Raw genomic sequence first — 13,669 nt, forward strand, 5'->3', positions numbered from 1 at the left:
TTCCCATTTTTCCTGTAGCCATAACAAAGTTAAGGGAATCTAAAGCATTGCGCATTTTTCTACGTTTTGTATATTAGGTAGGTATTTGTATCAGAATAAAACATAGTAATAAGCAAAATATGTATTTATTAGACGCGCACGCTTTTCCTGCGCCACTCTTAATAGTAGTCCGTTTTGCGCATGACGATGAGGAAGTTCTTGAGGAGCGTCTTCATCAATATCTCCTACGATTTCCTCGGGAACATTTCTGCAAGAAAAAGGAGAACATCGGTAAGAATATTAGAATTTAAAGAAGAAATCTAATCATCACTATAAAGAGTAAAAATGTGAAACTTTCTTCATCAATCGCTGAACAATGAAATTTATTCCATTTGCCCTTATCTTCATTTAATAGGGAATATTACGCGAAACTCTGCGTAGGGGTCACAACTACCACAATCCATCACAATCTGAGGGCCTTCGCTAGCTGACGCGGATTATCCGAACGGACGCCCCGTCTAATAACAAATTGTATGAATAGCGCTAAGTGGCGCGGGCGCGTGCGACGGAATTGGCCTGGGAGCAGGACCCGCGAGCGTGCGCACGCGGCGGGCGTCCGCGTCAGCTAGCGGAGGCCCTGAGGGTCTACCGCGAAACAAGAAAATTTCGTTACTTATCTAACCTCTCTATCACTGATGAGAATCTGCAATGTTAAGCTCACTTACCTATAATGTTGCATTATGTTGTATACTACGCAACATGCATTTATTATTGACGATGCCTTCGTCGGGCTGTAGTGTAAGACGCGGTCGTGGCCCAGGCACCGGAATACGTTTTTGAGGTACCCATTGGTACGCTTGATCGTGTTGCGCACGCGACAGTGCCAGACCGTGTACCTACCTTGCTTCTGGGCTTCCCGGGGCAGGATTCAGCACCGGCGTCATGAGCCATGGCTCAAGAGCATACCCCGAGTCACCTGAAATTATTATTTTTTGGTTACATAATACTCAGTGGCGGATTAACCGAACAGCAGAAAAAGCATATGCTAAGGGCCCCGCGCCTAAGGGGGGCCCCGCGCTCCGACCCTGACCATGCGATTTCGGCACGCGGAACCGGCCAAGTTCAAGTAGAACTCGCACTCCACGGATCCTGTACTACCACGTTTTATTTACAATGTATTGTTTTCGTAAGTTAGTAACAATATTGATCCATTATTATTACCTATTTGTTATTATCCTGTCTATTTTTCTTTATAACGATACCAAATTAAAAAAAAAAATTGGCTTAGGTACGCAAAGACCAAGAGCAGTTTAAACTTTAAACCGAAGGTGCAGAGTGTCTCAAAACTTTTATGCATGGCTAAACTGCAGGAAACAGCAGAGCTCGGAAACGAACAAAAGAAGATACTGTGTTTAAAAAATATTAGTGAAAAGCAAGGAAGGATATTTATTTATTCATTATTATTTCAAATAACAAATTGCACCTTACAGCTAATTCATACTGATGATCAGCTTTGAGCCCGTAGGGCGCCCAAAATTTGCCGAGTTGCTGCAAAACCGTGATACATATATGATCTAATTGTCAAAATGTTATAAAAAGAAAACAGCGGGGCCCATATGCAGGGCTTTGCATTCGCATAGGCCGGATGTAACGCCCTATATAGGGCCCGATACCCAAAGCATCCTAGCAAGTCGCATTTTCGAGCAAGAACTAAGGCCGAGCAGCAGGCGAGATCACATTGGTTCAATTCCAAACTCTGTTCTCCTACAATTCAGTCTTTGCATGGTGGCGCGCCGCGATAGAACGCTCCGGGCCTCCGCCCTTATACGGAGCTCGGCCTACGGCCTCGTTCACACTATAGCATTGGTTTCATTCTAGGCTCTGCTTTCCTGCAGCTTGGCCTTCAGCTTCGCACGGGAATGCTACGAAATCGGCTGGTCCGGATATTCAGCTCGTGGGGCTCAGCTTTCGGCCTTGTTTTTTGGCTCACTTAGCCATTAGTTCCTACTTCTTAGGTCCGACTCACTTTTCACCTATTTTTACAAGTTTTTATTAAACATTGATATTGTTAAACAGTATCCCTACATGCTTTTATTTAACTTGCAATACTCGTAAGTTGTTTTCAAAATCCGTAAACCATCTGCAACCTAATTTTTTGACCATTTGTCAAAATTTGGCAAAATCGACCTGACCTGATGATGAAAACCGAAGGTAAGGAGAAAACCAATATAGAAGAAAGGAACTGTGATAAAATAACACATCTTCAATAAGATTAGGCTCTTTTAAAATGGCAAAATAAAAATAAATAAATAAATCGGAATTCTTTAAAATAAATAACTAAGGAAGACGCGCCCCGCTCTTCTTCCTAATCGCTTATAGTACAAGTCTGCAACTTTTTGGCAATGTAGTAGTTATGTCTACTAATTAATATGTATAGACAGAACTACCTACTATACTAGTAAAGGTTGCAGACCACACTTGTAGGTACTATAGGCGATAGAGACTTCAATATAGAACATCGTAAAAAGTTCCAGGATGCTATACAAAGCCTATCATTTTCCGACATTCTCTCATGCAATACTACGAATAGTGCCTTCAATAACTTCCATAATATAGTTAATCTATTTTTTAATCTGTGCTTTCCTTTCAAAAAGGTGAGAATTAATGCAATTTGCAAACCGAAGTGGATCACTGTAGGATTAAAAAAAGCTCTAAAAACAAAACGAAAGCTTTACTTTAAATGCATTCATTCATCTGAAAATATTCATAAAGCAAACTATAAGAAATACTCAGCTCTACTAAAAAAATGCATTAAGAAGGCACATAGGTTACAGAATCACAATTATATATATAAGGCAGATAATGTAGGGAAAGCAACATGGTCAATTATAAACAGTCACATAGGAAAGCGTCAGCCGAGCCATTTCACTGATAGTATGATTTTTGACGATCAAAAAATTACTGATGCAAAAGAAATGGCAAATAAACTAAATTGTCAATATACTACTGTAACAGACAATTGTAATAGTAACACAAGTAAATACCAATACAAATTACATAACTTGGACTCAACAATATACTTATATCCGACAAGCCCAGCTGAGGTTGCAAGAGTAATCATGACACTAAAAAACTCTAAAGCAGCTGGTTATGATGAACTACCCACGTCAATTATAAAAGAAAATTCGACAGTGTTTGCATTTGTACTAAGTCATTTGATAAACTTATCTATGGCTGAAGGCGTCTTTCCTGACAAACTTAAGCTCACGATTATTAAACCTTTACTGAAAAAGGGTGACATAACCGATCCATTAAACTATAGACCCATAGCGCTAATACCAGTATTATCAAAAATTTTTGAAAAAATTCTACACAAAAGAATGTCAGATTTTTTGGAAAAACATAATCTTTTTACCAAAGATCAATTTGGTTTTCGTAAAAATAAATCTACAACACTAGCAGTACTGGATCTCATGAAAAATATTCTGAATTGTAGGAATAATAGAATACCTGTCACTGGCATCTTTATGGACATGTCAAAGGCTTTTGACAGAGTAAATCATACCATATTACTGACAAAACTATACCACTGTGGTATTAGAGGAAACTGTCATGAATGGGTACGAACTTACTTAAACCAACGTGTTCAATGTACAGAAATACCGAAATATGACGATACCACAAAAACGTTAATAAAATATCGATCCGACTGTCTTAATGCTACAACTGGCGTCCCTCAAGGCAGTGTCCTTGGACCATTACTTTTTCTCGTCTATATTAACGACTTGCCATCTCTTACTAATCACAAGATGACGCTTTTTGCTGACGACGTTTCTATAGTCGTACAAGAGAAAGATACCCAAAATTATGAAAATGAAATCAACCAAGTCTTTGAGGATGTCAACCTGTGGCTCGCAAATAATAACTTGAAAGTTAACCTCATTAAGACTAAATTTATGGAATTTTATGCACCACAAGGGAAGCCAAGGAACGTAAATATAAACTATGATGGTCATGCGATTGAATGCGTGTCATCAATTCGTTTCCTAGGTGTTATTTTAGATTGCCATACTAACTGGAAAGACCATACTGAAACGCTAATTGATAAATTGAACAAGTTTATATTTGCCCTACGAAGGCTCTCTCAACTTTCTTCACAAAAAACTGCCCTATTAGCATTCAATGGACATGTGATGTCCAATTTGCGTTATGGTCTAATACTTTGGGGAAACTGTAGTAATATGCAGAAAGTGTTTCTGCTACAAAAGAAATGTATACGGGCAATATGTGGTGTGCATCAAACAGAACCCTGTCGACCTCTTTTTAATAAATTAAAAGTGATGACACTACCCTCATTATACATTTATGAGATAAGTTTATTTGTCAAATATAATATAGGTTTATTTAGAAATAAGGCATCTACTACAATATATCAATCTCGAAACGGCACTGATCTATGTTACCCATTCCACTCAAAGACAGCATTCTTTGCAAGCAATGTGCTATGTATGTCTATAAAAATATTTAATAATTTGCCCGTACAAATAAGGGATTCCGACATGCCTGAATTTAAATATAAATTATATAAATTTTGTTTGGATAAGTGTTATTATAGAATTGATGAATATTTAAATTAACTTGTTTAAACTAATAAATAATAATGAATAATGATTATAATATTTTGTAAATCTTAGATATAAATTAATTAATGTTAAGTATATGATTATAATGCATGGTTATATTGTTCAAAATTTTTATATGCTATACTTAGTTATAGTACCTAGTTAATAAGGAAAGTTTGCATGCTTCATTAAGTAAAATGTACGCACTTAAAATTACTTACAGACCAACTATGTTTACCACTACATTTTGCAAATAAATATATCTTTATCTTTATCTTTATCTTTATTGGGAGGAGAAGTGGGGCGCGTCTTCGTGGATGACACGAACTACAGACACAAAAAAAAACATATCTTGTGTAGGGGCTCCGTAAATTTTTCTTTTTATTTTATATTTATTATTGGTACCATTCAGTCAAAAAAGGCCAAACGGGGGCTATTAGTAAGTATCATTTACATTACATTACAAGCATAAGGGAGTAACCCTAGATTGCCGACTTCGTGATATGAAATACTCCATGGCTTTAAAATGTAAACAATAAACCTACTTATAATATTAGAGTGTAAGAGCGATTACAGCGGCGGCAGTTAAGCCCTAGGAGGCTTTGTTCGCTGGCATTATTTTGAGAATATATGTATATGTTTTTGTGTTAATAAAAAAAACCTTTGCAGCGCTTTGTACGGTTTTTTAGTAAGAGAAGATTTTTTGCAACAACCCAAAAGCGACTAAACCGATCATTTTCGCTATAGTTTTCATTGAAAGTATTTATTAAGCTTTTGTTTCACGATTTTTTTCATGTTTTTTGGGCCCATGGTTCACATTTCTATTTTTCGGAGCGATTATTTCCGAAAATAATAACTTCATAAAAAAAAGGTTTTTAGAGACCGTCATTCGTTTTGAAAGACCTTATCCAACCATACGCCACACTATCATCAAAGCAAAAAAAAAATCAAAGTAAAAAGATTTTGTATGGGAGGTACCCTAATTTTTTTTTAATAGTTTTTATTTTACCCGTTCTGTCGCAATGCATGATTTATGTATCCATGCCAAATTACAGCTATCTAGCACTAAAGATAACGGAGCAAACCCTCGGACAGACGGACATGGCGAAACTACTTATATAAGAGTTTCTAGGTGACTACGAAACCCTAAAAAATACACTGCATAATATGTTAAAAACTAATCAAGAACGAGTCGAAAAAAATTAAGACTTAATAAAAAATTTGTGATGGTACTGAATCCTCGGGGCGCGAGTCCGACTCGCACTTAATCTTTTTTTTTTCAAACCAGGGGGCCCCGCGAGCTATTGTGCTAAGGGCCCCGCGCCTTCTTAATCCGCCCCTGATAATACTTAATCATCTGAACAACTAACGAAACTTCCCCCTTGCTTATGCCTTTTTAGGGTTCCGTAGCCAAATGGCATAAAACGGAACCCTTATAGTTTCGCCATGTCCGTCTGTCTGTCTGTCTGTCTGTCTGTCTGTCCGAGGCTTTGCTCCGTGGTCGTTAGTGTTAGAAAGCTGAAATTTGGCATGGATATATAAATCAATAAAGCCGACAAAGTCGTACAATAAAATCTAAAATTTTAATTTTTTTTAGGGTACCTCCCCTACACGTAAAGTGGGGGTGAATTTTTTTTTTCGCTTCAACCCTAAAGTGTGGGGTATCGTTGGAAGGGTCTTTCAAAACTAATAGGGGTTTTCAAGAAACATTTTTTGATAAAGTGAATATATTCGGAGATAATCGCTCCGAAAGAAAAAAAAAATGTGTCCCCCCCCCTCTAACTTTTGAACCATAGGTCCAAAAAATATGAAAAAAATCGTGGAAGTAGAGCTTAAGAAAGACATTAAATGAAAACTATAGCGGACATGATCAGTTTAGCTGTTTTTGAGTTATCGCAAAAAGTTTTCCCTTCATAGTAAAAAGACTTCTTTAATTAGGTACTGATTATGCAAATTTGCCTATTTGTTTAACTCGGGTGAAAGGTACCATTTACTACACTTTAAGCTCCAGTTTAGCTTATTGTGACGGAAGAGTAACTACGGAACCCTACACTGAGCGTGGCCCGACATGCTCTTGGCCGGTTATTTACATTATGATAGGTATATTAACTTAGTCATGAACTATTTATTCTGTGGTCGTGATCTTAGTACATTTACTAACATGCACTTGCCCCATTCCAATAACCCGGGGTTAACCGGTTAAACCGTTAACCCAATGTGAAATTGTACTGGTAACATGGTAACTCCAGGGTTAACCAGTTAACCCCGAGTTAGTGAAATGGTGCAAGTGGTGCTAAGGGATTTAGAAACAGCGCGCCAAGCGGGATGTTTTGGAAACTCAAAATTCCATACAAAATGACAGTTAACGCAAACGCGTACGTCACGTCTCCCCATCGAATAAATTTACACTAGGTACAGATACACAATTTTCTGCTTACCCAGAAGGAAATACTCCCCAATGTGGCCATTGTACAATCTTCTTAATTCATCCTAAATGGACGAATTGTTAAATATGAAAGAGTCGTGCACACGGCCAGGAAACCTCGTGTTTACTGCCAAGATCTTACAGTTGACATCTGCAATCTGAAGATATAAGGTTATTTATATTCTTATTTGAGAATTGGTGACAACCAAGTAGTAACATATAAGTTATTATTTTAATGAATTATTATAATCAATCTAGATTAGGTACATCATTATCTTAGTCGATTTGTGTTAGATTGTCCCATAGTATTTATATTTCTTTATTTAATTATAATATACATACATTGTGGTCAGTGATGAGGATTTTATGATTAATATAAAAAAATCATTATTTGTAACTAAAATTGAAACTTACTAGCTGTACATTAAGAGCGTGAACGCCTTTCCGATTCAGATATTGCACTCCGTGTGGCACAGGTGGGAAATATTTTCACTTGAGTGCAGTCTACTGCACCCAAGATATTTGGCAGACCATATGCATCCTCAAATCCTGAGGCAACTGATCGTCGGGACCGATCAGTTCCAGGAAAAACTATTATCCATTGGTCTTTAAGTCTGTAAAAAGGAGCATATTTTAGATGGCACGTTTTAGAACTTAACCTTAGTCAAACCTAGCTAGTATTGCAATTCCAGATTATGTATCCAATGTAACTAACTACCTGAACATAACTATCAAACAATACCTATCTCATTACACAATACATCAACACTGATGCTTATTCAAAAAAGTAAAAACTACTAAGATAGCCCTAGTATACTCTCACAGTTTTTGATGCCTAGTAGTTCAGTGGTCCAATAAACATACCTTCTGTTCACAGCATCTACAAATTGTTCGAGATACTGTGGCTTACAGTCGTCTGACCAATAGATAAACCATGATCCTGACCAGTCCCGTGTTGATAATTGCCATCAGCCAGCAGATGTAATGCTGTTAGAATCTTATTTAAGTAGTTGTACACAGCTTAATTATTTAAGTAAATTTTTTCGCTTAAGAAATATTTAAATTTTAAGGTATAATGTAGCACCTCTGTTATGTTATAAACAACAATTTCACCCAAATATTTGTATCAGCTAATTTTGTGTGATTGTGCGGTATCTTAACATACAAACTTTTGGTACTATATGAGCAACACTGCAATATTATAGCTTTACCTTAAGGTGAGATGGCAATCCATCACCCTTGTGAGGCTGGAGGTCGGCGTTGAGTTCTTCACAAATATATAACACTAACTCCTTTCGTACTCTGTATATATGACGGAACTCTTCGTCCGGCATATCAAAGGGGTTTGCAGCGTCCCTCAAAGATCGTCGCTGAATCCTTCTTCTTTCTTTTTCCTCTGCAGCAGTTGCGAGCTGGAAGAAAAAAAATCTCGACATCCCTGCAAAGAAAATATTGACAATATTATATGCAGCGGAACTTTTTTTTTTGCTACGTCGGTGGCAAACAAGCATACGGCCCGCCTGATGGTAAGCAGTCTCCGTAGCCTATGTACACCTGCAACTCCAGAGGAGTTACACTACTAACTAACTAACTAACACTCAATAACTAACACTCAATAAAATCAGAAAAACGGATACTTACTGATAATTTATACCTTAACATAGGTTTTTTCATGAGCTTTGCATCCACGACAACGCTTGTCGTGACCTAAGAAGCACGTAGATAAAATTAACTATATTGAACTGCCAAAATGGGATAATGTGTCAAATTATCCGACGACCATGTTATGCAAATTGTCGATTGTCATCTATCGCTGTCAAATGTGGATAACTCCTATTATCGTCTGCAACCGTAGTGTGAACGATAAAATCGAAGAAAACTGTCATTTTAACAACAAGATTGTCACCATATCGCGTGATAACTAAGACCATGCTAAGCCCGCAGCGTAATAAGAGTGTAGTACCAAGTACAATTCTTTCGATACATACTTTTTGCAGCTAACTGTACCTATGTTCAATTCAACTTCATGTAAGGTCAGCATGGGAAAGTGTGGCACACAGCCCATTCAGGTATGTGAGGCTGACATTGGGGTCTGTTTATACATTGATTAGTGTTTATTGCGAGTTCATACATTAGCTACTTGCATTAAATGGCAAATGTATGAACCTGCAAATAAATAATAAATAAATAAAATAAAATAGCCTTTTATTTCTTGCGAAATTTTAACATTTTAACATTGTTGTTTAGAGTTAAGTTAAAATAATTTTAGAACCAACATCAAAAAACTATAAGCAAACTTAATTACTTATAGCTTCCCAATGGCAGCTCTAAAACTATTTCAAAATGAATTTTAATATGTAGCAAGAACCCCGTCTTCACAGGTGAAGGCCTCCTCCAGAGTTTTCCACTCATCTCTATCTTGAGCTATTCGCATCCAGTTTTGACCAGCTATATTTTTTATTTCGTCTTCCCATCTAGTAACAGGTTTTCCTATACCCCGTTTCCCTAGTGGCCCTTTCCATGACGTAACATTTTTGGTCCAACGCTGGTCCGTTATTGCCTGCAAATAAGACTAACCAATTACCCTCAACACAAGCCTTATTGAGCTTACTGTGGGACTTAGTCAATTTGTGTAATAATGTCCTATAATATTTATTTATTATATCACGATTGTATAATAGTTATTTACGATACATTAGTGGCGATAAATTGAAACACGACCGAAGGGAGTCTTTTAAATCGACAAGAGTTGCGAATTACCTATTCGCACATGTGTCGTACAAAGTTTTACAGTACATATGACCCTTTAAATTTTCGACATACTTAGTTACATAATGTGCTAATTTACACACTAGTGCGTAACACTATAGTAGCACCGTATGTACTGTAATAGTACATTACGATACTAGTGCGAAAATAGGAAATTCGAAACGAGTGGCGATAAATTAAAACACGACCGAAGGGAGTGTTTTAAATCGGCACGAGTTGCGAATTACCTATTTGCACATGTATCGTACAACGTTTTACAGTACATATGGGCCTTTAAATGTTCGACACAGTAACGTAATACGCTAATTTTCGCACTAGTGCGGTAAAGTAGCACCATATGTACTGTACATAGTTATTTGTGCAACAAGACAGGAAAGTTGGTTTTTCTTGCGAGTGTTGATTTTGAGTAAGCGAAAGATTCTATAATTGCATCACGAAGCGAGTGATTCTAAGTTAGAATCTTGAGCGTAGCGAGGGAGTTAAAAACACGAGATGTAAAATAACTGCTCTCGTGTGACACGCAACTTTTCACCTCAGTAGTGAGTTCATTATTAAAGGTTAATAAAATTAAACATCAAGTAAAGTTAACCACATTTATTTACATTCATGAATGAAAGGCATCATCATTATGACGAAAGCTTGTCTCACTCACTGGAGTGAGGAAAGTCGCATTTAAATTTCGGTGACAATATTTTTACGAAAGGGTGTAGCATCGGCGGTCGATACTGGAGCTAGGATTTTACGCGGTAGGCCGTACGGCGGTGCACGGTGTGGCGTTATTGTGGCGGAAATGTTTATTTACATCGGTTTCGATTGTGCATTGTAAAAGTGCGCGACTCGCTGCTGTAAAGATAGTGTTATCGGATCGTTCGCTCTTGGTGTTCTCTGTGTACATGCCCGTCGATTCTGCGGAGACTCTTACCGAATTTACGGAATGCCTAGGGGAAATGGCGGCAATAGTGGAGGAGTGCCAGGTAGACTGCGTCTTCATATTAGGGGATTTCAACGCTCACCCGGGCAGACGATTCGGTAAGGAGTTGTTAGACTTTTGTGCGGATGTTAGATGGCAATGTGCGGACATAGACATTCTAGGAGTGGCCTCGGATACATACACCTATGTTAGTGATATTAATGGTACTAAAAGCTGGCTGGATCACTGTGTAGTATCTGAAGCGGCACGGAAACTAATACGGAGTATAAAAATACATTATGACGTGTACTGGTCGGACCATCATCCGTTAGAATTAGTTTGTAATTTAAATTTAATTAGAAATAATAATATTACAAGTAATATAGTACTTATGTAATAAGATTATTTGGGGAGAGCGTGACGCAGCACAATTGACATTATATGAAAATTATTGCAATGAAAAATTTAAATATATTGATTTTCCAATTGTAGCAGGATAGCCTAGGAAAAATTGCCCCAGCGATTTTGGGCCGAAACTGTAATCAAACGATTCCTTTTGGGGAGGTTATACTCTGCACAAAGTTTCATCCCTCTGTTACCCCCTGGGGGTGAAAAACACCCGACTAACCCCAAAACTGTTTTAATTATTTTTTCCTAAACTATGAAAGTGACGAATTTCAAATTTTGTACAAATATTAATAAGATCTATGATTGATCTATGTGCTAAAAAAATATTAACCCCCTAACCATTTAAACTCTTGTAAAAAAAACAAAAATAAAAAAAGAATCAACCTGTATATCAAGTTTGGCTCATGGTACCACACCATTTTTTTTTTCAAAAATGAACCAGTTTATATTCTACATGATACAAAAGTTTCATGGACCTACTCCAGAAGGAATAACATTGCGAAATTAATATGTATTGGCTCTTTGGTGCGTACTATTCATTGAACTCCCACTAAGAGCCTTGCATTATTAATAAACAATGGCTTGCGATCGGACCGCTGGCGCTGCTCGTGCCCGATTTGAAAAAGGTGGGGATAAAGAAGTATGAATCAAACTCATTTGTATTTATAAAAACATTTTTAGGGTTCCGTAGTCAACTAGGAACCCTTATAGTTTCGCCATGTCCGTCTGCCTGTCTGTCTGTCTGTCCGAGGCTTTGCTCCGTGGTCGTTAGTGCTAGAAAGCTGAAATTTGGCATGGATATGTAAATCAATAAAGCCGACAAAGTCGTACAATAAAATCTAGTTTTTTTTTTTGAGGGTACCTCCCCTTCACGTAATGTGGGGGTGAATTTTTGTTTTTTGCTTCAATCCTACAGTGTGGAGTATCGTTGGAAAGGTATTTCAAAACTAATAGGGGTCTTCAACAAACATTTTTTGATAAAGTGAATATATTCGGAGATAATCGCTCCGAAAGAAAAAAAAATGTGTCCCCCCCCTCTAACTTTTGAACCATAGGTCCAAAAAAAATGAAAAAAATCGTGGAAGTAGAGCTTAAGAAAGACATTAAATGAAAACTATAGCGGACATGATCAGTTTAGCTGTTTTTGAGTTATCGCAAAAAGTTTCCCCTTCATAGTAAAAAGACATACTTTAATTAGGTACTGATTATGCAAATTTGCCTATTTGTTTAACTCGCGTGAAAGGTACCGTTTCATCCCTTGGTTAACAATTTACTATACTTAACGCTCCAGTTTAGCTTATTGTGACGGAAGAGTAACTACGGAACCCTACACTGAGCGTGGCCCGACATGCTCTTGGCCGGTTTTTTAAAATTATCTTGGTTTCGGGTCCGAGACGTTGCGTATTAAGCATGATACGAGTATAATGATTAGTGGCTACGAAATAGTACGTTTATTTTAATTTCGCAATGTTCCTTCTGGAGTAGGTCCATGAAACTTTTATATAATATAGAATATAAATTGGTACATTTAAAAAAAAAAATGGTGTGTGTACCGTGAGCCAAACTTGAGATACAGGATGATTCTTTTTTCATTTTTGTTTTTTTTACAAGAATTTAAATGGTTAGGGGGTTAATATTTTTTTAGCACATAGCTTTTAGTCTTATTAATATTTGTACGAAATTTGAAATTCGTCACTTTCATAGTTTAGGAAAAAATAATTAAAACAGTTTTGGGGTTAATCGGGTGTTTTTCACCCCCAGGGGGTAACAGAGGGATGAAACTTTGTGCAGAGTATAACCTCCCCAAAAGGCATCGTATGATTACAGTTTCGGCCCAAAATCGCTGGGGGCAATTTTTCCTAGGCTATCCTGCTACACCCTTTTATGTATATAAATAATACGTATGCCCCTTTGTTTGATTTTTTAAGATTTTTCAAATATTATAAGTGTTTTTGATAATTGTATGGAATTTGTATTTTGTTCCACATCATTTGGCCTTTAACATCAATTAAATGATGGTTTGAACAGCGCCCATAACATTAAGGCACTTACGTAAATGACTAGTAAGTCCAATTCGAGAGCGGCAGCCGCGACCGCATGGCGGGCAGGAGAATGTCATGCCCGGTGACGAAGGTGGGAAAACAGCGCGCTGGTGTCTCAGTTCTCGCCTAGTGTGAAGGAGTTTAAGCCATGCTTCATCGTGTGCAACTACTCCATCTCCCAGGGTCTTCCTCCAGTGCTCGCGGTCTTCAGCCTCCCTTTCCCAGTTGGTGGGATCGATCCGGAAGGACAACATATCTCGCTTTGCGCTATCCTTTAAACGAAGCATTGGTCGCCCAACCGGTCGTTTCGCGTGCGCTACTTCGCTTAGGATAGTCTTATGGCTCCTCTACATGATGGCCCAGCGTAGGCCAGTCCTAGGGACGCATTTATGCGTTAGAGGGAGCAAGTGATATTGCTATCTCATTTCACCGCATAGCTGCGTCCCTTGGACTGGCCTACGCTGGGCCATCGTGTAGAGGAGCCCTTACGTGGCAAACGAGAGGGCTCCATCCT

General features: G+C 37.7%; 1 protein-coding gene and 1 long non-coding RNA gene across 3 annotated transcripts in view; both read right to left on the minus strand.

Moving 5' to 3' along the window:
- LOC133527592 (semaphorin-1A) overlaps positions 1-13,669 on the minus strand; it is a 533,145-nt gene that overhangs the window by 44,569 nt on the left and 474,907 nt on the right. The gene's annotated exons all lie outside the window — the stretch shown is intronic.
- LOC133527612 (uncharacterized) lies at positions 110-873 on the minus strand. Its single transcript, XR_009800902.1, has 2 exons — positions 705-873; positions 110-247 (listed from the first exon to the last, which is right to left on the minus strand). It is a non-coding gene; the product is annotated as an uncharacterized LOC133527612 (long non-coding RNA).

This window comes from Cydia pomonella, chromosome 18 (assembly GCF_033807575.1).
Source record: "Cydia pomonella isolate Wapato2018A chromosome 18, ilCydPomo1, whole genome shotgun sequence".
NCBI classification, from domain to species: Eukaryota; Metazoa; Arthropoda; class Insecta; order Lepidoptera; family Tortricidae; genus Cydia; species Cydia pomonella.